Source organism: Dasypus novemcinctus, chromosome 11 (assembly GCF_030445035.2).
Source record: "Dasypus novemcinctus isolate mDasNov1 chromosome 11, mDasNov1.1.hap2, whole genome shotgun sequence".
Classification (NCBI taxonomy): Eukaryota; Metazoa; Chordata; class Mammalia; order Cingulata; family Dasypodidae; genus Dasypus; species Dasypus novemcinctus.
The window spans coordinates 115,564,817-115,589,375 of record NC_080683.1 but is presented as its reverse complement, the minus strand read 5'-3'; the positions used below and the strand labels follow the sequence as shown (position 1 = coordinate 115,589,375).

The 24,559-nt window shown below is 39.3% G+C and overlaps 1 protein-coding gene across 1 annotated transcript in view; it reads right to left on the bottom strand.

The window, feature by feature from the left end:
• PDE7B (phosphodiesterase 7B) overlaps positions 1-24,559 on the bottom strand; it is a 312,244-nt gene that overhangs the window by 231,737 nt on the left and 55,948 nt on the right. The window lies entirely within an intron of this gene.

Genomic DNA, 24,559 nt, shown 5'->3' with positions numbered 1-24,559 from the left:
AACTTCATTTATACTTCCCACTCAACCTCAAAAAAACATAAACCCTACTGTGTGTATACATGTGTATGCAAATGAGTGTGTATTTATGTGTATGGTTATGAAAAATATTTGACAAGCATCTGCTTTTTAAAATCTTATTTGTACCATGTCTTATTCTACAAATATTTTGAGGTAGGTACACATTTATTGATGATCTTATGTATGTGTTTATACACAGGTCACCCTTCCATCCCAAATAAATACAACAACATACAAATATATCCTAAAGGGTGTTAAACCTAGTCTGAAGCTTTAAATTAAAACCTCAAAATGGTACAAAAAATAATGTGTAAGACTAAAATAATGTGTAGTGCTAAAATCATTGTGGAATTATGTTCTTCATGTTGAAAATCATCTATTAATTTTAAAATTATGAAGGGAGGAGACATTCCCTTTTAACAACACTTCCTGTCATCTATTTTATCATTATTATTCCAGGAAAAAATTGTGATCACTGTTACTCATTTATTACAAATGAAAATATTAAACTTTTGGCATCAAGGAAATAGTACTCAGTTGTTTTCTTGGCTGGCCGCCATTCAGCCCTTTCACTTTTATTGATGCCAACATTCTTTCAGAGCCATTTGCTAGTGAGACATTTCTTCATCTAAATCCCAAAAGTAATTCTTTTTATGTTTTCAAAACTAATGATCCTGATATTGGATAATATTTTCAATATCATCTGTACAAACATGTCATCAGATGCTACCATACACCATAAGCCACATCATATAATCCAAGGATATTATTTTCAAGAGAAGACTTAATTAAAGTTAATGAATAAGGGAGCAAAATTATGGAATTTGATTCAAAATAAAGTTTTTGTGTTGGGTATATCTTTCTTCATGTTAACCACTCATTGGGCATATGTGTTAATTATGGGAAATAATTACTGGTCTTTATTTCCAAACTTTAGACATGCATGTGGCTTGTACTTCCTAAAAAAGAAAATGAATATCTTTTCTGACCTTTAAGGTGCAAAACCTTTAATGCAAGGCTAATTTTAACAAGATAAAAATATCGGCCAGCCTATTAACAACCAATGTTTCAAATATGTGGTTAGGTGAATTGGCAAGAATGGTTCCTCATAAGGAAACTATTTTGACCATCAGAATAATAAAATCAAAGAGTTCTGGCAAATGATACTTTAACAAATGAAATATAATACGTACTTTCACTTACCAATTAACTCCAAGTGGCCTCAGATATTTTATTATGGTGAATAATAAATGTATATGGCCATCTTGGTCATGCATGCACCATTTAGTATCTGGAAGCTTGAAAATAAGTTTTAGAACATTCTTTTTTTTTTTTTTAAAGATTTATTTATTTTTTATTTATCTCTCCCTCCTCCCCCCCATTGTCTGCTCTCTGTGTCCATTCGCGGTGTGCTCTTCTGTGACTGCTCCTATCCTTATCCGCGGCATGGGAAATCTGTGTTTCTTTTCGTTGCGTCATCTTGTTGTGTCAGCTCTCTGTGTGGGCGGCGCCATTCTTGGGCAGGCTGCACTTTCTTTCGCACTGGGCGGCTCTCCTTACGGGGTGCACTCCTTGCGCGTGGGGCTTCCCTACGTGGGGGACACCCCTGCGTGGCAGGGCACTCCTTGCGCGCATCAGCTCTGCGCATGGCCCAGCTCCACACAAAGAGGCCTGGGGTTTGAACCGTGGACCTCCCATGTGGTAGATGGACACCCTATCCACTGGGCCAAGTCCGCTAAAATATTCTTAATTTCTCTATTTTCTAGCTCAGTTGCACAAGTCAGAATTCTAGGTGTCTTATTTGATTTCTCTTTTTTTCTCCCTATGTGGCATCCCTATCTCCCTGTGGCTTCAAAGCAACTTGATAAATACTGGAGTCCTTTTGCTTCTACTTCTCCAGTCCATCTACCTGTCCCTGTTCTGCTGCCAGCAGCTGGGTTCCCACAGTACTCTCATCCTGCACTTGGATTTCTGCCCAGCTGCTTAATGGATCATTTGCTCCTGATCTTGCCACCCTCCATTCTAAGTGCCAAACAGTGGCCAGAGTGATTTGTACCATCTGAGTTGGTCATGTCCCTGCTCAGAGCCTTCAGTGGTTCCCCTTTCTCCTTTAAACAACCCTAAATTTTTTGCCTGGCACGTGAGGCCCTTCTGGTTCTTGCTTCCCCAGGCTTCCACTGCCCCAGGCTTGCAGAGCTGTCTTTCCAAGGTCCCACTTCTCCCACTCCTAGGTCCCTAAGCCTCCAGCAAGGAGCTCCTGCGTATCCTTCAATTTACAGCTTTGCCTCCTGAGCTCTTCTCGAACCTCCAAGTTTCTCTTCTGAACGCTTTGGAAGCACCCTGAACTGACATCTATTGAAGTACTAGCCACACTGGTGAAATTTCCTAGTGAAAGGTGAGGCAAGCCTCTGGCTTCTTTTCATTTACTTTTCTGATGCCTTACACAGTGCCTCATACTTAATACTGTCCCCTGTACCCCCCACCCCCCTCACCCCACTCCTCCTACATCAACAACCGCTTTCATCATCATGGCACATCCATTGCATTTGGTGAATACATTTTGGAGCACTGCTGTACCGCAGGGATAGTGGTTTACATTGTAGTTTACACTCTCCCCCAGTCCACCCAGTGGGCCATGGCAGGACACACAATGTCCAGCATCTGTCTCTGCAGTATCCATTCCCCAGGACAACTCCAAATCCTGAAAATGCCCCCACATCATATCTTTTCGTCCCTCTCTCTACTTCAGCAGCTACTGTGGCCACTTTCTCCACATCAATGCTACATTTTCTTCCATTACTAATCATAATAGTTCCATAGTAGAAAATCAGTAAGTCTACTTTAATCGATACTCTCTTCCTCCATCCTGTGGTCCCTGGGATGATGATGTCCACTCCCCCTCTGTATCAAGAGGGGCCTTAGGTTCCACATGGATGATGGATGCAATTCTCCTGTTGGCAGTTGTAGGCACTCTTGGCTCCCTGGTGTGGTGTAAACCTAATCATTTTTAAGCTAATAATTATCGCATTCATTTTATGGTTTTACCACTTAAATTTTTTAAACTAAATGATTTTTTAATGAACGTGGTGTGAACTCTTCCTTCCCAAATCTTCATGTCAATTTGCATCTTTCTTTTGGTATGTATACTTGTCTTTGTAAGCAGTCTTTTTATGTTAGGTTTCATTACCCCCATTCAGATTTTCAGGTCTTTAAGGGTTGGAAGTATTCCCACCCTTAGTTCTCTTTGGATTCCCCAACATGACTTAGACAGCACAAGAAATTGGTGAATTGAATCCTTGACAAAAAGATACAACAATCACACACTTGATTGGCTATTGCGTTTTTCGTTTCATTAAAATTCCAAAGCTTCTGGTAGTATGTAAACTTAGCAGTTACATAGCAATGATTGTCTCATGAGAATCCCTTTCCATGCAATCTCATTTTTTCCTCACTTCCCAGAATGATCCCTGGGTATATATATATCTCGTTCATTTCCACTTCCATGCTGTCATCCAGAAGGAACTCATTTAACCTCACTAATGTATGACAACCTCACACTTCATTGGTTCCTCTGCTTTCTCCAGAAGTTTCTCCTAATTCATCTCCCTGAATTTGGATCAGTTTTCCAATATTTCCCACCTTTACATATATTTTACTTTATATGTTTATTTTATATAATGGTTTGCATTTTTTCATCCTTGGGGAATGCTGGGAAAGGCAAAACGTATTTACAAAGAAGGTGGAGACGGGTTCTAGCATCAGCTCTGTGAATAATGACTTTGGGCAAATTTCTTAACCTTTGTAAGCCTCAGCTTCCTCTTTGGCTAAATGAGAGAGTTGGACTAGTTATTTCTCAACTCCCTCGGGTCCTAAAATCTCTTCTTCAATTTTGTGCTTTTCTTTGGAACACGATCGAGTACTGTGTAAATAGTCGGTCTTTGTGCTGTGCCAGGGGTTAGGAAACCTGAGTCCAGGTCCAGGTCTATGATCTCAGCCCCATTTCTTAACCCTCACAGTCCTGCAATCTCAAAAGTGATTTGATTTTCTTCTGATAGTTCTTGTTTGCCTCATTTTATAGACTTCATATTCTGACTCTTCAAGAAAAAGGATTAAAGTAGTTAGGAAAATGAATTTGAATATTGCTTTGGGATGACCAGTTTTATAATGTGCAGAGTTGCTGTAAATTTAACAAGAAGGGGGTTTCTCAACAATTTTGTGAGGTATTACTCATCTTCCCAGGCTTTACACTTCAGAAAAATGGTCAAAATATACTATCAACTAGATTTCCTTCTCTCTGATCAATAAAAACAAACACGTCTAATCCCGTGGACCGTAAGACATACTGCATTTTTATAAATGTACTGAAAAGAGTGGTTTAAAAATAAAATATGGCTCACAATAGCCTTCTGTATTATAGGTTGTGGCTTAGAGAAATAGTCTAGAACTGAAACCTCATTCTACCTTAGCAAGATAAGAACTTTTCAAAAGTATAGTCTATTTAAAATTGACAGACACATGCAAACCACTGAAGTCAAGAGAAGTTTAAGTAAAGCCAGACTTTCCATCTGGATGTAATATAATCCAGTGAAATGATAACAAAATATTGGGTTTGGTTTATATTTTTTGCGTGTTTCATGTGGCATTTCATTGCCCTGTGGGGACTTTTCTGTCCGCCTGTTAAGAAAACCCAGTGTTGACACTCAATTCGCTATTTCAAAAACATCTTACTAGTAGTTGTTTCTTGTAAATAGAAATGTGCTCTTTTTGACACCTTGGCTTTTCGTCATTGACACAAGTTATAGCAAGGAGCATATGCCCAAGAAAGACAAAGGATGATTTTGGTTTTCATATTTAAATAGTTACAACCTACCTGCCTGATTAAACAACTGCCTAGTTTCTCTCCATAGCCGGTAGAACAGCACTATTGACAAAGAATCCCCTTTCTGAACACTCACATGCACATGTAGCCACACACACACGCCCAAACACACACAGGCACACACATGCAGGGAACAAGAGAGAATGCAGTCCATTCCCCCTGCCAGGCACAGTCCAGGAGCTCTTCGTGCATCAGTTCACAATGAATTTCCTGATGGTGCTTATCCCCAGCACTAGGATTTATGATTTGTGTACTCAGTTCATAAAGTCACAAGTAAATTTCACAACCTAAGGACTTTACTCTGAGCAGCAGCAAATGAAATGTCGGTTGCTCTTCTCCACGTTTTGGTAAGAGCCCCTGGGATGCTTTCTGGAGCCTGCAGTCCATCCCAGGGTCCAGCCCAATACCTCAAAGGTGACACTTAACCAGATTTTTAAGATGAACAAGCTGTGACCTCGATAATGGCTGGCAGTGCTGCCTTTCCCAGGGGCCCTCAAAGGGTGGGTGGAGGAGGCCCAGCTGTCAGGGGGGAGCTCACTGAACATCCAGCTCCCAGGCTCCCCCATACATCTGCTGAAGCCCCATTTCCGGTGGTGCGCCAGCAATGGGCATTGGTTATAAGTGGCCCAGGTTGCTCTCCTGCATAGGAAAGTCTGAGAATTACTGATTTAAATCAAAGAGAGAAGGGACAAAGCCAAAGTCAGGCCAATCAGTATAGTCTGACTAATCAACCAAGTCACAGCATGTGTGAAGATTCTCCTAAAAGCAGGAATTTTCAGACAGGTCTTATGAAACCATGTGGATTTTCAAGGAGGGTTCCAAGCATTTGATAAAAATTTTAGTTAAGATATTTTTAAGTAGTGAAAGAATGTATAATAAAACAATAAAAGTACCATATACAATTAAATCGTTCTCTAATAATTTCTAACTGAATATAAACCCCTTGACAGCTACTTCCGAGGTCATAAATAGACTATCGCCTTCCATCTCTGGCTTTGCATTTGAACTTCTTGTAACATGTTGCTGACTGCAACATTTATAGTTCTGCAGGCCTGTGCTTGTCCGTACATATGAAACTCACCCAGCAGGTCCCTTACATGAAAATCTGTGCACCTGACTCAATTAAATTCCAGGTATATTCAAGCCCATTTGCTAAGCACATGTTCTGGGCATGGCAAACACAAGTTTCTGAATATTGATAATATGGTATCCTAGACCAGTGCTTTCCTTCAAAAATGTCATGCAAGCCACATAGATAATTGAAAACTTTCTAGCCACCACTCAGAAAAGGAAAAGGAAACAGGAAAAACAAAAATAAACAAGGAAAAGGAAAGAGCTGAAGTTAATTTAATAATATATTTCAATTAATCCAATGTACCTAAAATAGTCTCATTTCAACATTAAAAAGAGAGATGAGATTTTTTTCTTTTTCTTTTTTGGTACTAAGTCTTTGAAATCTGGTGTAGATTTTAGCCTTGCAGCAAATCTCACTTTGGACTAGCTACATTTAAAAATTTATTTATTTATTTCTCCCCCCACCCCCCCACCCTGGTTGTCTGTTCCCTGTGTCTATTTGCTGCGTCTTGTTTCTTTGCCCGCTTCTGTTGTTGTCAGCGGCATGGGTATCTGTGTTTCTTTTTTGTTGCGTCATCTTGCTGCATCAGCTCTCCATGTGTGTGGTGCCACTCCTGGGCAGGCTGCGTTTTTTTCACGTGGGGCAGCTCTCCTTACGGGGTGCACTCCTTGCGCATGGGGCTCCCCTATGGCACGGCATTCCTTGTGCGCATCAGCACTGAGCATGGGCCAGGTCCACACGGGTCAAGGAGGCCCGGGGTTTGAACCGCAGACCTCCCATGTGGTAGGCAGATGCCCTAACCACTGGGCCAAGTCCACCACCCCAGACAAGCTACATTTTAAGTGCTCAGTGGCCACATGTGAACAGGGCAGTTAAAGACACTACTCTTACATGAAATATTAGGTGCTTCTTTGTCTTTTTATATTTACCATAAGCTTATTGTAAGTTTAAGTATACTGGAATTAATTTTTATATTTATAGTGAAAAACATATGATGTTACAAACTTCTTGCATTAGAAATAGGTCACCTTTTGAAACTAGAAGTTTGGAAAGCAAACTTGGTGATGGATTGGATAAGAGAATACAGATAAAACAATTATTTGATATACTAGCACCAGTGGTTTCTTCCACCTGGACAATGACACTACCATGAGCAAAATGAAAGCAATGTGCAGTAGGATCTCCTGAGACATGGTTGAAAATTTCCCTAAGTGTAACCAGCTAACATTTTACGGTGATAAATATCACCCAAGTCCTCACAGTACATTTTGTGAAGTAGCTCAATACTTTCTGCCAACTTACAAAGTCATTTTAAAATATACATCATGAGCATAAGTATGATGTTCTCTGATAAATTTAATATAAATGTTACAGAAAAAATGGGTCAACAAAATGTATTACATTGTATGTGAGAATAACACATTTTCCTCAAGAAAATGTTCATTAAACTATGTGTTAACAAGTATATCAGATGATTAAGCAGCTTCTGAGAAAAATTAGAGGGATGGTATAACATAATTCAGAGAATAATGTAAGAGCATGAATTCAACAGAATTAATAAATTAGGTCAAAGACTCTTATAAAATGTTCAAAGACTGAGATAAAATGTTTATAATTTCAACACTTTGAAAGCAACACTACTGCTGCTTTTCCTTGTCCTTTTTAAGTTGATTTATGCAAGAAAATATGAAGAACATTTATTAAATACTGTCACACAGTAGAAGTGGTTAAGTTGAGTGGTTAGATTGGTTTTTATTATACCAACAAACAAATGACAAAAAGGTAAAAGAAAAAGCTGTTTAAGTGGTACAAAATGAGTATCAGAATTAAAATCAGTAAGGCTAGAGTGACATAACATGGTGGCCTCAGACAGGCCCTGAGAAAACTTCTCCAGAGAATCACTGAATAAAAGAATGAATCCTACTATACTTGCTTAGAAATCTGGAGGACAGTAGAGACTAGAGAAGGATTTGATGAATGCTGAATCAAAGAAAAAGTAAAATATCAGGTAGGAAACTTCTGTCCTAGATCTGCTGGTCCACTGTTCTCCTTGACTTGGTCCCTTGCAACTTGGGTAGCTACTCAGAGACCGTGGCCTGGATACCTCCCATCTCCCACTGGGGACAGAAGCAATAGAACTCCATGCAAATCCAAGTCCACAGAGAACTAGGGTGGAACCCAAGCCACTGAGGAGTGATACATATAAAAGGACACCCAGGCTTAGAAAAGGTAAGTCTTATGTTGGCCTACAGCTGAGAATGGGAGGAGCTGGGACCATGGAGATTTAAGAGGAAGAGGAAGGCTGAACCCTTACAGACATCACCTGCCATCTTGCATGGCAACAGTCTTTGGATGAGAAAGTATCTCTTTTTTTTTAAAGAATTATTTTACTTATTTCTTCCCACCCCCTTTTGTTTGCATTTACTGTGTCTGTTCATCTTTCCCGTTTCTTTAGGAGGCACTGGGAACTGAATCCGGGTTCTCTGATGTAGAAGGGAGGCACCTAATTCCTTGAGCCATCTCTGCTCCCTGCTTTGCTATCACTCATGTTTTTCTTCTGGTGTCTCTTGTGTCATCCTGTTGAATCAGCTCACTGCACCTGCCCATTGTGCCATCTTGCTGTCTTTTCCAGGAGGCACCAGGACCTGAACGAGGGGCTTCCTTTGTGATAGGCAGGAGCCCAGTCACTTGAGTCACATCCGCTTCCTGAGAAAGAACCTCTTATGGTACCTTGAGATAGATTCTTTAGGGCCTATTAACCATAAGCTTCTACCCCAAATAAATATCCTTTGTAAAAGTCAACAGTATTCTGGTACTTTGCATCAGCACCACTTCTGGCTGACTAATACAGAATTTGGTGCCAGGAGTGGGGTGGTGCTTTTGCAATTACCAAAATGCTGGAAAACTTTTATAAATGGGAAAAGGGTATTTTTCGGAGGAATTGTGAGATGCTTGATAGAAAAGGCCTAGCTTGCTTTGAAGAGGCTGTTGGTAGGAATACGTATGCTAAAGAGACTTTTTATAATGCCTTAGAAGTAAATGATGAAAATATTATTGGAAGCTGGAGGAAAGGCAATCCATATTTTAAAGGTGCAGAGAACTTAGCAAGATTGAGTCCTGATAATACATGGAAGGCAGAATTTGAAAATGGCAAGCCTGGGCATATAGCTGAAGGACTTTCCAAAGTAAACTCAGAGAATGCAGCTTGGTTTCTTGCAGTTTATAGCAAAATGCTAGATGAGAGAGATAAGCTGAGAACTGAATTGTTGGGCACAACAAAACCAGAAACTGATTCTGGAAATTCCAAGCCTCTGGAAATCAAGCCCCCAGATGACAGTGCTCCATTGGAGGACTTAACTAAACCTGGAGATTGTAAATCAGGATCGAAAGTGCAGTTACCTAGGAAAGACTTGTGGAAAGTCTTATTTTGTGATGGCTTTTCCTGCATGCTAACCCAACAAGCTTTTTGCTAGAGCTGTTTGAACAAAATTACTGCCAGCCTGGACTAAAATGGACATGTAGGGGAAAGGTGGAAGGGAAAACAGCTTTAAGAGGAAAACCATGGAAGCTGAGATCCAGAATTAAGACATCTCCTTGGACCAAGAAAGAAATTCCACCCATGTGTATAGAGAGGGTGAGGTTGCCCCAGAAGTTGAAGAGGGTGGTTGTTTCAGCACAATGTTCAAGGACAGTTTTGCCATCCCAGGCTAAGGAGAGGGTGAAGTGCATTACCAAAGGTTGGGGAGTGTAAGGTTGACACCCCATAGGTCTGAGAGGGGTGAACTTGCCCCCATAGATTAGGGAAGGCCAGGTTGCCAACCTACTGCTCTGAAAGGGTTGGGCCTGTAGGCAAGAGATTAGGGAGAATGTTGCCTCCCCTTCCTTGTACTAAGGGAATTGAGACACTATCCTAAAGATTGGGTGAAGTGTGGCCATCATCCCACTGCTCTTGGAGGATGAGGTCTGGAGCTTGGTCACCACCCAGATGCTTGATGAGGGTGGATCCAAGAAAATGGCCCCAGGGAGAGACTCATTTCCCTCCCAATTTCTCTTTACGGTAATGCAACTGTTTATTCTTTGTCTGTCCCCTTGTATATTGGAAGCAGATAAACTGTTTTGTAAGTTTCAGAGGTCTACAGCCAGACAGGATTTTGCCCTAAGACCAACTGTATTTCTAAAAACTGATTGTGACGTGATTTTTGTACTTAGCATTGCTACTGAAATAAGGTTTTTGAACATTGTAATGTCTTTTTGGAATTCAGAGGGTGGAATGTAGCAGTATGATATTGTTTATGAATTCCAAAAATAGATATTGAATTGTGTTTATAAACTGGTCTGTTCCTGTTGGCATATTAGATTGTATTAAGTTCAGAGGTTTTGCTTTTACTTGATTAAATTATGATTAGGGCTTTGATTCAATCACATCAGCAGGACGTTGTGTCCCCACCCCTTTGGTGGGGAGGGACTCACAGAGAAAATGACATGGCAGAGGAGAGAATTTTAGTTTTGATGCTGGAACCCTGGGGAGAGAACTGAGCTGTTCACCTGATAGCTTGCAGCTGGCCTTGTGGAGAGACCAGAGCAGATGAGCCTAGAAAGAAAGGAGTCCCTGGGAGAGACATAAGCCTTATGTTATCCTACAACTGAGAACAGAAGGAGCCGGGACCATGGAGCCCTAGGAGGAACAGGAAGGCTGAACTCTCGCAGACTTTGCCTGCCATCTTGTATCAACATGTGGCAACAGACTTTAGGTGAGAAAGTACCTCTTACAGTACCTTGAGCTGGACTCTTCAGGGCCTGGTAACTGTAAGCTTCTACCCCAAATGAATACGATTTATAAAAGCCAACAGAGTTCTGGTACTCTGCATCAGTACCCCTTCTGGTGGAGTAATACATAAGGCTAGTATCCTGCATAAAAGCTCATTCTGGACAGCTATTTATGTGGCATAGAAGAATATAAGCTGCTGAGAAGATTTTTCAATGCTTTAAGATCATTCTAATTGTAAATGTTGTTTAAACATTGTCTTAAAATTACAGATTTTGAAATGGTGCTACTTTAACAATATGTGTGGCTTTAGTTGCAGAATTAATTTTTTCATACTTAAGTTACTTGGCTGTTTTGTGGAAGGATACTGATAAGAATTCATTAGTTTTCAGTTTCCTCCTGTGCAATAGCTCTCAAAGCATTGGTTTCACTCTTTTGCATATCTTGCTCTTTTTTTTTATAGTAAACTTGCTCTATTTGCAAAGCAAGAATACAATAATTTAGACATGCTGAAAACTGCAAAGAGTCAGCAATAAAATAAATTTGATTGAAAAGCCATGAATATATATAACTGAATCAGAAAGTGAGGTGTTTGCTAACTGGATAATCTGAGAGCTTTTAAATGACATAATAATGGTATGATATAAATTTGCAAAATATTTCCTTCCAGAAATAAAGACCTAAACTGTCCGAGAAACCTGTCATTGACTCTCTCCAAGTTAACTCTTGGCAATTAAGGAATATAATTTTGTTAGATATTTTTAATGATTTATTTATAAAACAGAAAACTTTCTCCTTTTCTTTCAGCATCTGGTTCAATTTAATTGAATAATATCCTGAAAGTGCCATACAAACTATTAAATTGGTTGCTATTTGAAGATACTTCTCCATGTGAAATAGGATTGCCTCCATACTACAGAAAAAAAAACCAAAATACAGAAATACATCGTATGCTGGGCTTAATATAAGATTGCACGTATCATCCATTACCCAACCTTCAAATTTTTTTTCTTAAAACAACTTCATTTTTTCTCACTGATTAACATTATAAGTAAGAGCTATACTTTTGGAACTAAAAAACTGTATTTACGTTACTAAAATACTTTTATTTCTTTCATTTACTGGAGATTTTGGATAAGATTCTGCCACTCAAAAAGTTTGAAAACTACTTTTGCTAAACAAAAGTAATGTGGAGGGAAACGTCCTACTGCTGCTAGCAGAAGACCTGAGCTTGATTTTAGATTGTCACCAATAGATGGAGTGACTTTTCCATGTTTGTGAAGTTTTATTTTATATTAAACTATTCCATACATAGTAAAAGAATTTAGCTTCAATTTTTATACTTTTAAATTTTCTACCAAATGTGACATTATGCAAATATCCTCACACATATCATGTATTAATTTTGATTATTGGTTTGGTTTGGTAAAAAGTCAATTATATTGCAGCTGTGTAACTCCTTCTGGGCAGGGAATGCAACTTTTGGTGTCTGCATGTCCAGTGCAGGGTTTGGCCCCTGGTAACCTTGAACTTTTTTCACAGGAAATACTACAGTTTTGTGTAAGAAAAAAAGGGACGGAAAACAGAATTTTATTTTTTTAAAATAAGTGATAATAAAGCAGGATTGATATCTCTTGCAAGTTCTAGTAAAGCAAGGAGGTTTTTCCAGAAGGTAGTTGCATCCTTTATTGAAAGCATCTGTGCCAGGACTGCTGGCAGAGACCCAAATGCCCTGAAGTGGTTGGTGCTGGGAAATCACCAAGAGATAAAACAGCCCAATTCTGAGCTGGAACGAAGTGTAAAATCATACTGCATCTTAATTTGATGACCAACAGGCAAAGTCTTTCTGCCTCATCAAATCTTATAAAACAAGGTGATTTATAATGTCCTCATGAGCTTAATATATAACAAGAGAGATGTAAAATAATACTATTGCATAACTTGACATGGGACTCTGTTCATTAAGATAATTTTGTAATTAATTTTTCTACTTTCATTTTTTCCTATTTGTCAGCTATGGTAAACAATTACTGAGTGTCAACTCTGGATTATCTGCACAGTGGCAGTGGTAGAGGGCATTTAAAGTCAGTCTCATTTTTGGTTTGGACTGGTCCCTGGACTTACATGGGAATAAGAGAGTGAGTCATGCTCTTGGGAATTCACAGTACATCAAACCAAACTAGGAAGCCAGGCAGCTGTGACCTGGTTTCATAAGGGCCAAGAAAGATATAGAGTTTCTCTGTTGAACCTTGTAACTCAAAATTATTCCCTGGTCCCAGGTCATGTGGGACTCAGGAGCACCTAGTGACTTACAGAGCATCCCACTGGGTTTTCTACATTATTCTGAGTCATGTATGAGGAATAAAGGCTCTTGGTTTGAGAAGTCTTGTGGGAGTAAAAGAACTAGGAGTTCGAGTGACAGGGGTTAGCCAGTCAAACCGTGATGGATGGTTTACCTTGTATAAATACAGTGAAGGAAGCCTCGTGTGGCTCTTGAGTTGAGTTCTAATACCAAAGTTCATTTCATGTTCACAGAAGTGTAGGAGGGAGAAAGCTGTAAACTGGATATTCCCAATTTGACTCAGTGAATTTTATTTTCTGTTGTTTGGGGGATATTTTGGGGAAGGCTAGGAGGGGGTGAATATTGAAATTAGGGACTGGACTGAGGGTGTAAGGGGGATTTGGAGCTTATTTTGTAGTAGGAAGGGATAGGGAGAACAGATTAGAAAGAGCTTATGGTAGTTGTTTGGGGTTCAATAATCTTCCTCCAAGTTCTGAAACCCACACAACCTAAAGTGGCTTTTGGAAACAGCTTTGACTTTCTCTGAAAGCATTAGGATAAAATTGTGAGCGACGTTTTATTGGTTCTTTCTCTTGGCCTGTTCCCCTTGTTTCTTGAGGAAAATGTAAATCTCTTTCAATGCAACAATACCTGAGGCGGTGTTCCTTGGGTGATGGGATGCATTCTGCTATGAAAGTTTTCACCTAGGGGAACATATCCCAATAGAAACAGCTTAACCAGCAAGCCGTTTGCAGGTATCCAGGTCTGTAAATGGGACAGGATTGTTTCGACTCCTAGCCCGGTGACCAGCAGCGTGCTTTCCTGGCTTCCATGCAGGGGTCAAGCCTGCAAAGCCACCTGCCGGGCTCTCCCTGTGGCTGTGCGGGAGGGGCTACCCTACCAGCCTCCCGCCTGGGGCGTTCACGTGAGAGAAGCACCCATCCTTGCCATCTGGATTCGACCACGGTGTTTTTTTGTTGAATTCTCTAGTAGGATGGAGATTGAAACAGGAGACAACTGTTGGTGAGCAGGAAATAGCTTATTTTCCAAGAAACTACATTTATTTCCACATGAGATGCTCAAAGGCGTGTTGAATAAAACCCAAACCGGCTTCCCAGCCCTTGCCGATGTTAATAGGTGGCCATCTGCCCACTCCCAAGCTCTTTCTGTCTTATACTCTCTTGCTCTTGCAACAAAGCTTGAAAATGAGTAAGGAACTTTGCTGGCACCTCCCAGGAGTAAAAGAATTCACCAGTGGCAGCCACCAACACCACATTGTTTATCAGAACATAAAGTTCGGGAGAAATCCCACAGTGACGTCATCTCCCAGCACTTGCTGATGGAGCTTGAGACATTTCCAAGATGTTTCAACTAGGGTGGGTACTCTGCTCACGGAATGGTCTCACTTCAAAGCCCTTTCTTTGCTAGGTTGTGTTTGACTCTTTTTTTTTTTTTTTAAGATTTATCTATTTATTTTATTTCTCTCCCTTCTCCCCCCACCCCAGTTGTTTGTTCTCTGTGTGATCTTTGTCCGCTTCTGTTGTTGTCAGCAGCACGGGAATCTGTGTTTCTTTTCTTTTTGTTGCATCAACACCTGTACATGGCAGGGCACTCCTTGTGCGCATCAGCACTGCGCATGGGCCAGCTCCACACGGGTCAAGGAGACCCGGGGTTTGAACCACGGATCTCCCGTGTGGTAGACGGACGCCCTAACCACTGGGCCAAGTCCGCTTCCAGTGTTTGGCTCTTAAAAGAAGTGGAAAATATCCTACATCACAGACTCAGGCCAGATCGATACTTAAAGGGGTACCAGAACTTCAAGTGCTTTGGTGATTTTTCTTTGTGTTGCTAATTGACTACAATTACTGTTATTGGCATGTAACTCCTCTTGAAACATCATTTGACTAGAAGAGCCTTGCTATGGGAATGTAAACAATTTCAAGTGGTCTATTATATGGATAATTATTTCCTAGAGATAGAATGGTTTTTCAGGAGGTCAAGCTGCCAATTATTTGAAAAGCATATTGGCCACCATGGTAGAGGGGATTATGGGTACTTCGGAGTTGAGAAGCAATAACTTCTCAAAAGATTAGGAGATCAAAAATAAGATTGGTTAGGGGAAAAATACTTTGTTTAGTAGTAATATTTTGACAATGCTCTTTAATTATTAGTTGTAAAGGTTTAAAAACAATGCAGGTTATTGGTGGTAGGGTGAGATGTTATATATGTTTGTTTGATGTTATATGTTTGTTTTGTAAGTTCACATTTATATATGAGTGATATATTTTAATAAATTTAAAAAAATTTAAGACACACTTATTTGGAGAGAAAAAAGGAAGGGTGGAGAATTGATAGGTTATGTACCAGTACCGGCACTAAAAGTTTAACATTTTTCTCATCTATGTAGTAAACAGCTCTGTATTCTAACTGGAAAGGCTATCATAAGGACTAAACAGATATCAGCACATGTTTCTATTAGTAGAAATGCATTGTAAAATTGAACAGTCATTTGCCAAGAAAAGTTTTGGCTGACATTAAAAAGTATCTTTTAATTTAAAAAGATGAGGAAGCCAAGGTTAGCAAAGACGCATAATCAACATTAAACTCATGGCATATTTCAGTGTTACCCATGAAAATTGAGACAAGAAGGCAGTCTTTTGGAGTTAAAAGCTCTAGATTTAAGTCTGGCTTCCTTATTTATAAAATGGGGATAACAATATTTACATAGAAGATTTTTCGTGAAGACTTAATGAGCTAACTAATCTTAAAGAGCTTTGTAAACAAAACTAGTAATAACAAGAACAGGTAATGTTTACTGAGTACTTACACCAAGCCAGGCACTATTCTATCCTGCATTAACTCCTTAATTTTCGCAACTGCCCTTAGGTAGGGAAGGACAATACTGTCCTAAAAAGCATTTATAAACCATTGTATAAAGTGAGGCATTGCAAGATTAAGGGATTTGCTTGGGGCCATTTAGCTTATAAGTGGTGGAAACAGAATTAAAACTCAGGTCTTCTGTTTCTAGAGTTATTTCCTACTGTAGAGTGTATGTAGAAATATTAGGGAAAACAAAATCCAGCCTGTTTTGTCTAATTACTTCCTATGTAATAAACACAACTTTACTAATCTAGTGGGGCTTATTAAGTAATCACAACAGGGATATGCTACTGTCACACTGAGAAAAATAAATCCCATATGTGGTTGTAGGGAGAGAGAGAAATTCACAGCAAGGAAATGAAGTTGACTTGGGTGTATAAATTACATAATTCTTCATGGCACCTTATGAGGTGGCTGTCTCTTAAATATTTTTTTTCCCTTAGCTAAGTTCAGAAAGTCATAATGAGTCACCAAGTTACAGATGTAACAACTGAAAGACTAGATGTGTAGGTGAACTCCCTAAAAGGCTCCTTGTTAGATTAAAATGAACAAAGCTTTCATTATCTGCAGCCTTTAATTTTCAATGGCAACTAAAGTAAGAAACTTTCAAAAAAGGAGGCATTCTGTAACACAAGAGGAAAGCCTGGCTCAGGTTGGCATCCTCTCATATTATAGCCAGAGGAGTGCTCTTATTTTGAGAAGACATTTGTGATTCTTTCCATGAGGTGCACACACACTTACCCTGGAGAATAACTCTCATATGCAGCTGACCTGAAAAAGTGATATTATATCTTGATGCTTTCATATTTCCCCCATTAGGAATAATAATTTGGGGAGTGTTTTAAATTAATACACCAGGTAGTTAGCTGAAAAAATTTCCCCAGAACATGACAGAGAAAAGAAATACAACACAATACAATCCCCATGTTAAAGCATACCAGCAGACTGATAGAAACAATCTGATTGTGAACATTTTGTTCATTAGAAAATGGACATGCTGATATTTCAAGTGTGATAGGCATCTGTACTTTCCCTTGCCCAGGCAGAAATGGAATGCCTTAAAATGCCATAGATATTGTATTTCCACCTTAAACAAACACATTTGTGGCATCTCTGTATGTTACACAGACATAGTCAGTTCGTGATAAAAAGTAAACTTACTTTAAAGAAAAGTGAAATTCCAAGTAGTTTTCTAAGCTCCCCCATAAAATGTATCCTAAAATGGAATTGTATCTTTCTGGAATATAACACTTCCGCAGGACATATTTGTTTTTTCGTGAATACTTTTAGCTGGCTTAACAGTTGCACATATTTCCATGGGTGAAAAGAAACAAAATTGGAATTCTGGTTTTAAGGATGACACCGAATGTGAAAGATGAGGAAAATATCTGAGGCATAATATACTTTTTTTTTCAAGTTCCTAAATTGTGATATGGGTTACTTCCGTGTCTAGCTATGATGGGGTAACTGCTCCTGTGGAGCCCAGCCAACCATAAACAATTGACAAAATATTTGAAGAAACGTTTTCAGATGTTGAAAAACACTCAGCCCAGAACTGTGGTCCCCAGAAGAAGGAAATGAGGTGATAATTGCTCTCACCTGTCCTATCTCTGCTTGAGTGCATGGTCTAGAGACAGCCAGACTCCCGCACAGCGGTCCTGAGCCGGGAAGACAGATGTGAGGTGTAGGGGTGCTGCAGTGGCTAGCACTTTGGAGCAGCTCCCAGAGAGGAAAGATCTGGGGACTGCACGGAGAAGAAACTCCAGAAGCTGCATAAGGGTCCTTTTAAGATTTTGGCCAAATACCAACCTGCACACGCTCAGGGCAAGACTCCATAGGTAGAGTGAGCACAGAGCTGTGAGCTGAACCAAGATGCCAGGGGCTCATGGAGCTGGGAGACATAGACGTTCTGACGAGCAGAGCTCGGGAGGCTCACTACACTCTGAGTATGCAACTAAAAATGAAAACGGGGTCTCAAACAGGTGCTTGTGCACCAATGCTTAGAGCACCAGTATTAACAATAAACAAAAGGTGGAAAGACCCAATTGTCTATCAACAAATGAATGGATAAACAAAATGTAGTACATATACACAATAGAATATTATTTGGCCATAAGAATCACTGAAGTTCTGAGACATGTTGAGACATGGAAGGACGTCGAAAACATTATGCTGAGTGAAATTAGCAAGGCGCGCAAGAAAAAACACTCTATAATGTCACTGAGATTACCAGAAACAGCAAATTTGCAGACATAGAAAGTACATTAAAGGTTACTAGGGAATGGGGTGGGAAGGAGGACTGTAAATGAAACAACAACGACAACAAAAAACTCACATTAGAAGGATCACCACTCTAGCCCTAGAATGAGGCTACACCAAACCTGAACTCTCAAAGCTTAATAACAAGCCTTGAAGAGATTAATTGATTTATAAAACTATAACTTTGGGCCAGAACAAAATTCAATAACAGTTAAAGGAAGACAACAAAATTCAGACTCTCAATATCCAGCACAGGATCACACTTCACTAGATACTTAAAGGACCAAAAATCATGTACCCATAACCCAAAAAAAAAGTCTTTAGAAGCAGACCCTAGATGGCACAGATATTGGAATTAGCAGACAAGGTCTTTAAAATAACTATTATAATCATATGTAAGGATTCAAAGGAAAAAAGATCAATATGAATAAACAGATGTTAAATCTCAGTGGAAAACTGGAAACTATAAAAGGCAACTGGGTGAAACCTTTAGAATGGAAAAATACAATATCCAAATTAAAAACTCATTAGATGGGGCTTAATATCAGTTTGGACACTGCAGAATGAAATAAGTGACATTGAAAACTGGAAAATAAAAACTATAAGAACTAAAACACAAAAAGTGGCTGAAAAAATCTCTGCTGTCTTTTCGTGAAAATTCACAAGTTAATTCTAAAAAAAACATGGAAATGCAAACTAACTAGAATAGCCAAAGCAATCTTAGGAGGAAAAAAACAAACATAAAAACAATGTTGGAGAACTACTTGATTTTAAGACTTGCTGTAAAGTTACAATAATTGTGATAATGTAGTATTACCATGTCATACACATGAAAATAATTTGATATAGGTTTTAGACCTAAATGTAAAGTAAAAACTATAAGGTTTTTGAAGCAAAGATTTCTTTTATAGAAGCATCAACTATAAAAAATTGATAAATTAAACTCCAACAAATTAAAAAATTGCCCACCAAAATTTATGTTTTACATAATATGCATTACATTAAATATTTTATTTATTTTATTCTTATCTATTTTATTCTATTCTAGTCTAATTCTCCCAAGTCACTCACAGGGAGAATATTCATGATATATATCTGACAAAAAATAGTATGCAGGATATTTTTAAAAACTATAAGTCAATCAGTTGACTACCAACTCAAAAAAGATAACCCAATAAAAAATGGGCAAACACTTAAATAGGCACTTCATGAAGGATGATATACAAATGAGCAATAAGCACACAATTAGTCATCAGGGAAATGCAAATTAAAACCACATTGAGATGTTATAGCATACCCATTAGAATGACTAAGATTTAAAAAACTGAACACACTTTGTTGCGCAAGTATGTGGTACAAGTGAAATTCTTATACATTGCAGGTAGAATTGCAAAATGGGAAAGCCACTTTGGAAAGTGGTTTAGCAACTTCTTACAAAGTTAACATAGACCTACCCCATGACCTAGCTATTCCACTCTTAGCTGTTTGCTCAAGAGAAATAAAAACATGTCTCTACAAACAATACATGTACAAAAATGTTTATAGGAGCTTTATTCATAACAGACAAAAACCTGAGAACAACTGAAATGTCTGTCAACAGGGGAATGGATAAACAAACTGTGCTTTCTCCATACAATGCAATGCTCCTCAGCAATAAAAAGGAATGCACAATACATACATACTGCAACTTGGACAGCTTTCCAAATACATCAAGCTGGGCAAAAAGGAGCCAAGCACAAAACGTACTTTCTATATAGTTCCATCTGAATGAAGTTTCTACAATAGGCAAAACTAATCTATGGTGGAAAAAATCAGAGCAGTGACCGTTTGGAGCAGGGATAGATTGACTGGACAGTGGTAGGGGGAATTTCTGGGGGATGAGAAATGGTCTATATTTTGGTGTGATGAGGTTATATAAGGGGTGTGCATTTGTCAAAACTCCCCAACTCTAACAAAGATCGGTGCATTGTACATAAATATATACAATATATACCTGCAGGGATATGCAAATGAAAACCACAAGGATATACTCCTGCCAGAAATACCTACAAGAACAGCTAAAATTTAACAGACTGACGATACCAAGTATTGGCAAGGATGTGTTGCATCTGGAACTCTCATATATTGCTGGAGAGGATGTAAAATGTAATAACCACTTTGGAAAACAGTTTGGCAGCCGCTTATAAAGGTAAACATATATCCACCATATAACTTGGCAGTTCTACTCCTAGGTATTTATCCAAGGGAAATGAAAACATATATCCACACAAAGACCCGTATGCTGTTTATAGCAGCTTTATTCTTAACCCCAAATCTCTGTCAGCTGGGGATGAATAATCAAATTTTGGTATATCCCTACATTGGAATAATAATCACCAAAAAAGGACTGAGTGGGGAGATGGACCAATATAGAAAAATCTTAAAAGCATTTTACGAAGTGAAAGAAGCCAGTCCAAAGGGCCCGGGCTGGACGATTCCATTTCTTGAAAAGCCAACACTGTGGGAACAGAAAGCAGACCACTGGCGCTGGGCTAGGGGTGGCAGAGGGTTTTCCCGATACTTTGATTGTGTTCTATATGCAGTTGTATATATTTGTCAAAACTCACTGAACTTAAAAATGGTGCATGTTACTGTAAATTAGACCTCAATAAAAAGGTAACTAATTCAAATACCCAACACCTATCTTCCTTTGGCAGTGGTAGCTATATACCAAGACCGCTTAGAAGTGCATCTGCCGAAGCCTGAGGCATGAGGAGGAGGAAGTGACAAGACTTAAAAATCAGACACAATAAGAAAACAAGTAAAAAATCTTTCGCTCTTCACCCTGGGCCAGGGAGAGCTCCGAGTAACACTAAATCCTCTCAATTCTACATTTCTGGAGAATTTTCTTTGGGTCAATCTTTGAGAGTGACACTCATCATCCGGGAATTTACAGTTTTATGACACAAACGAGCTCATCCTTAAAGTATGAGAACAGTAATCTGAAGTCACCTTGCATATTTGTTCTTATAGTTGTCAAAGGTTGAGAAAATCCCATGCTTGTTGATAGAAAAAGAGACTTTACTTCCCCTCTGGGGAAAGGAAATAAGCTTCCCCTCTGAGCTTGATGTACATGACCTTTGGAGGACAAGGTTCATCCAACTGACCCCTGGAGAAAATTCACCACCCTTCAGAAATCAGGAAAAAACCCTCACTTTCCTTACATTTTCCCCCACACAAATGTGAGTGTGGAGATTTAAAGGCCCACCATTAATTTTTCTCCCACACTTAATTATTCATAGGGTCTGCTTATGATTTAGAGTTCTCCAGCCTTCTTGCAAATAAAGATTTTGCTAAATGAGATGTCACAGTAGTTACCGCAGCCTTTTTCAGAGTCAAACGTTTTCACTTTTTCCTTGCATTGTAACGTTTCAAATATTTTCCCTCTAGCAAAAGATTTACACCTAAGGGTAGAGCTTTGTGCTGCCAACTAAGTAATTACTGCTACCTATGACCTATTTTTCAACTCCTTCTTAGTCATGCTCCTGACACCAGAAGATGGTCTGATAAATTTCTAGGAGTGTGGAGTCACTCTTAGTGAATTTTTCTTCATGTAATGAAATAATGTCCCTGCCTGTAAGAAGGTAATGTAATCAAAGAAAGTTTTAAAAGCCAGTGTGCCCAGAGGCATTGCCTGTGTTTCTAAGTGGGGAGTGTGAACTTGGTTTGTTCCTGAATTTTCTCAACAGCCACCCCAGCACAAGGTGTTGGCAAAAGAGAAGCTGGAGCCCCAGTGGATGTAATGGTGGATCCTCTTTGGTGCCTGTGAATTCCTCCGCAGTCAGAGTTTCAGCTGTCCGTTGGTAACATCTGGAGCTCACGCCGAGATCTCATTCCTAAATTTCAAACTCCTATTTCTCATGGTATTATTGAACAGCCTCATCTGTTCCCACAGAAACCCCAAAAGCAATTGGCCAATTTGGGATTTGAGTTGCAAGCAACAGAAATCTGCTCTGGCTTATTGGATCAGTACAGGACCTGATGACAAGAATTTTGGGTAGCTGATGGATTTGTTGTGAGAAAGAAGAACTAGATTTGAGCTCTTTAGACTGGAGCCATGCCCAAGACCACCTCTGCAAGCTCGCTGGGGACCCCGATGCTGTCGTATGCCTTTGGACATACGTCACAGGGACAACTTGCAATTCTGTCCCTACCAGCTGTGGGCCCTGGACCTCCTGTCACCAGCACCTGCTGCCCAGATACTTCATCTCTCCATAGCAGCTCCAGAGAGCAGTTAAAAATCTCTCTATATAAAATAAAAAATAGCATAAATATTATTGTGAAAAATCATATGCAGAAAAGAGTGGATAAGACATTTATGTACAGTTTAAAGAAGGATAAGTAAAGCTCCAGCATAAGGAATAGAACTCCAACCTACATCTTAGAGGTACCTTCTGTTTCCTTCTGCACTTGCTGCCCTCCATTGCCCCAGAGGAAATGACCATTTTGAACTTCAAGTCCTCATTCCCTTCCTTTTCTTCATCACTGATCCCACCTCTGTAAGGTATTCCAAAACAATGTATTATTTCTTGTTGCCTAGTTTTGAGTTTTATGTAAATTGAAGCAAACTCTTTGGATACTTGTGCTTCCTTTTTTCAAACTTTTATTCTCAAGATTCCCCCATGTGGATGGATATAGCTGAATTTTATTCATTTTTTCTGTGGTGTACTATTCTAATGTATGATGATATTACAATGTATTCATCCTTTCCTGGGTTGATAGACATTTGAGTTGCTTCCAGATTTTTTTACCACTACTAACAATACTTTTATGAGTGCTTTTGTATGAATATGTGTCAGAGTTTTTCTAGGTAAATATCTAGGAGTAAAATTGCTGGATGTAAAATAGATGATGAATTAATATTTTTCTAATGACACTGGACCAATTTACACTCCTCCCAGCAGTGGGTGAGCCATCCTGTTTCTCCATAGTACCTGATTTTATAAGATTTTAAACTTTTGCAAAGTTAGTAAGTGTTAAATAATAATATTCCCTTGGAATCTAATTTTGCATTTATCATATTTCCAGTGAGATTGAGCATCTTTTCAAATGTTTGGGGGCTTTTTAAAATTTCCTTTGCTGTGACATGCCTTTTCAATCTTTTCCCCATTTTCTTCCATTTTTCATATTGCATCTTTTTATCCAAGAACATGATATATCTCTATTTATTAGAATATTCTTTAAAATATTTCAAAACTCTTTCAAAGTCTCATAATTTTCTCCAATAAGGTCTTGCACATCTTTTCAAAGATTATTAAGGGCTTCATATTTTTGTTTAAATTGTAAATGATGTCTTGGTTTAAAATTATATTTCCTAACTGCTTTTTCCATGCAGATAGAAATGTTGTTGTTTTTGTATATTGTATATACAGCCAGTTTACTGCTAAATCTATTCTTTTTTTTTAATCCCCTCCCCCCCGTTGTCTGCTCTCTGTGTCCATGCACTGTGTGTTCTTTTGTGTCTGTTATGTTCTCATTTGCATCTCATATTGTCGCTTCTCAGTGTCTCTTTTTTGTTGCGTCGTCTTGCTGCATCAGCTCTCCATGTGGGTGGCACAACTCCTGGGCGGGCTGCGCTCCTGTGCAGGGCAGCACTCCTTGCATGGGGGACACTCCTTCATGGGGGGCACCATGGCAGTGCTCCCTCCACGTGGGCCAGCTCGCGACATGGGCCAGGAGGCCCTGGGTATTGAACCCTGGATCTCCTATATGGTAGGCAGAAGCTCTACCAGTTGAGCCACATCTACTTCCCTAATCTATTTTTATTAATTGTAACACTTTGAGAATTTCAGGTCTGAGAATGGCAGAGTAGTTTGTATTGGACTAGAAACCTTCTGATAACAAATGTAGCTGCTGGATAAACTATAAACAAGCAATTGAACACAAAGACACTGCAGAGCAGAGCACACAGGCAGAAACTGGAGAGAGAATTATGTTTGAAAGAAAGGTGAGTTACAGATTTCTCTGGAGATGCCAGGGAAAAGAGTCACAATTTTACTGGCTTAGACAGAGGCTAAAACTTGGGTCTACCAGAACTGGAAATAGAGGGTAAAACTCCCTGACAAGACAGCATCGTATGGGAGAAGTCCTAAAATCTCCATATAAGTTCTCCTCAAATATAAATTGATTCCCAAATCGAGCATGTGCCAGGAGCGTCTCCAAGAACCCTGTGGAGAGCAGCAACCAGGAGGCTAGAGGAGAGCTGAGCAGAGACTTCCCAGTGCTGTGGAGACAGAGCACACAGTTCACTAACTAGGAGGCTTCACCAGTTGCTTTCCTCTGATTTTACCAAGTCCTTCCAGAGCTTTTCATGACCTGGGGAGAATAGGTGTGGCGAACGGTTCAGAATCAATTCATTTGGTT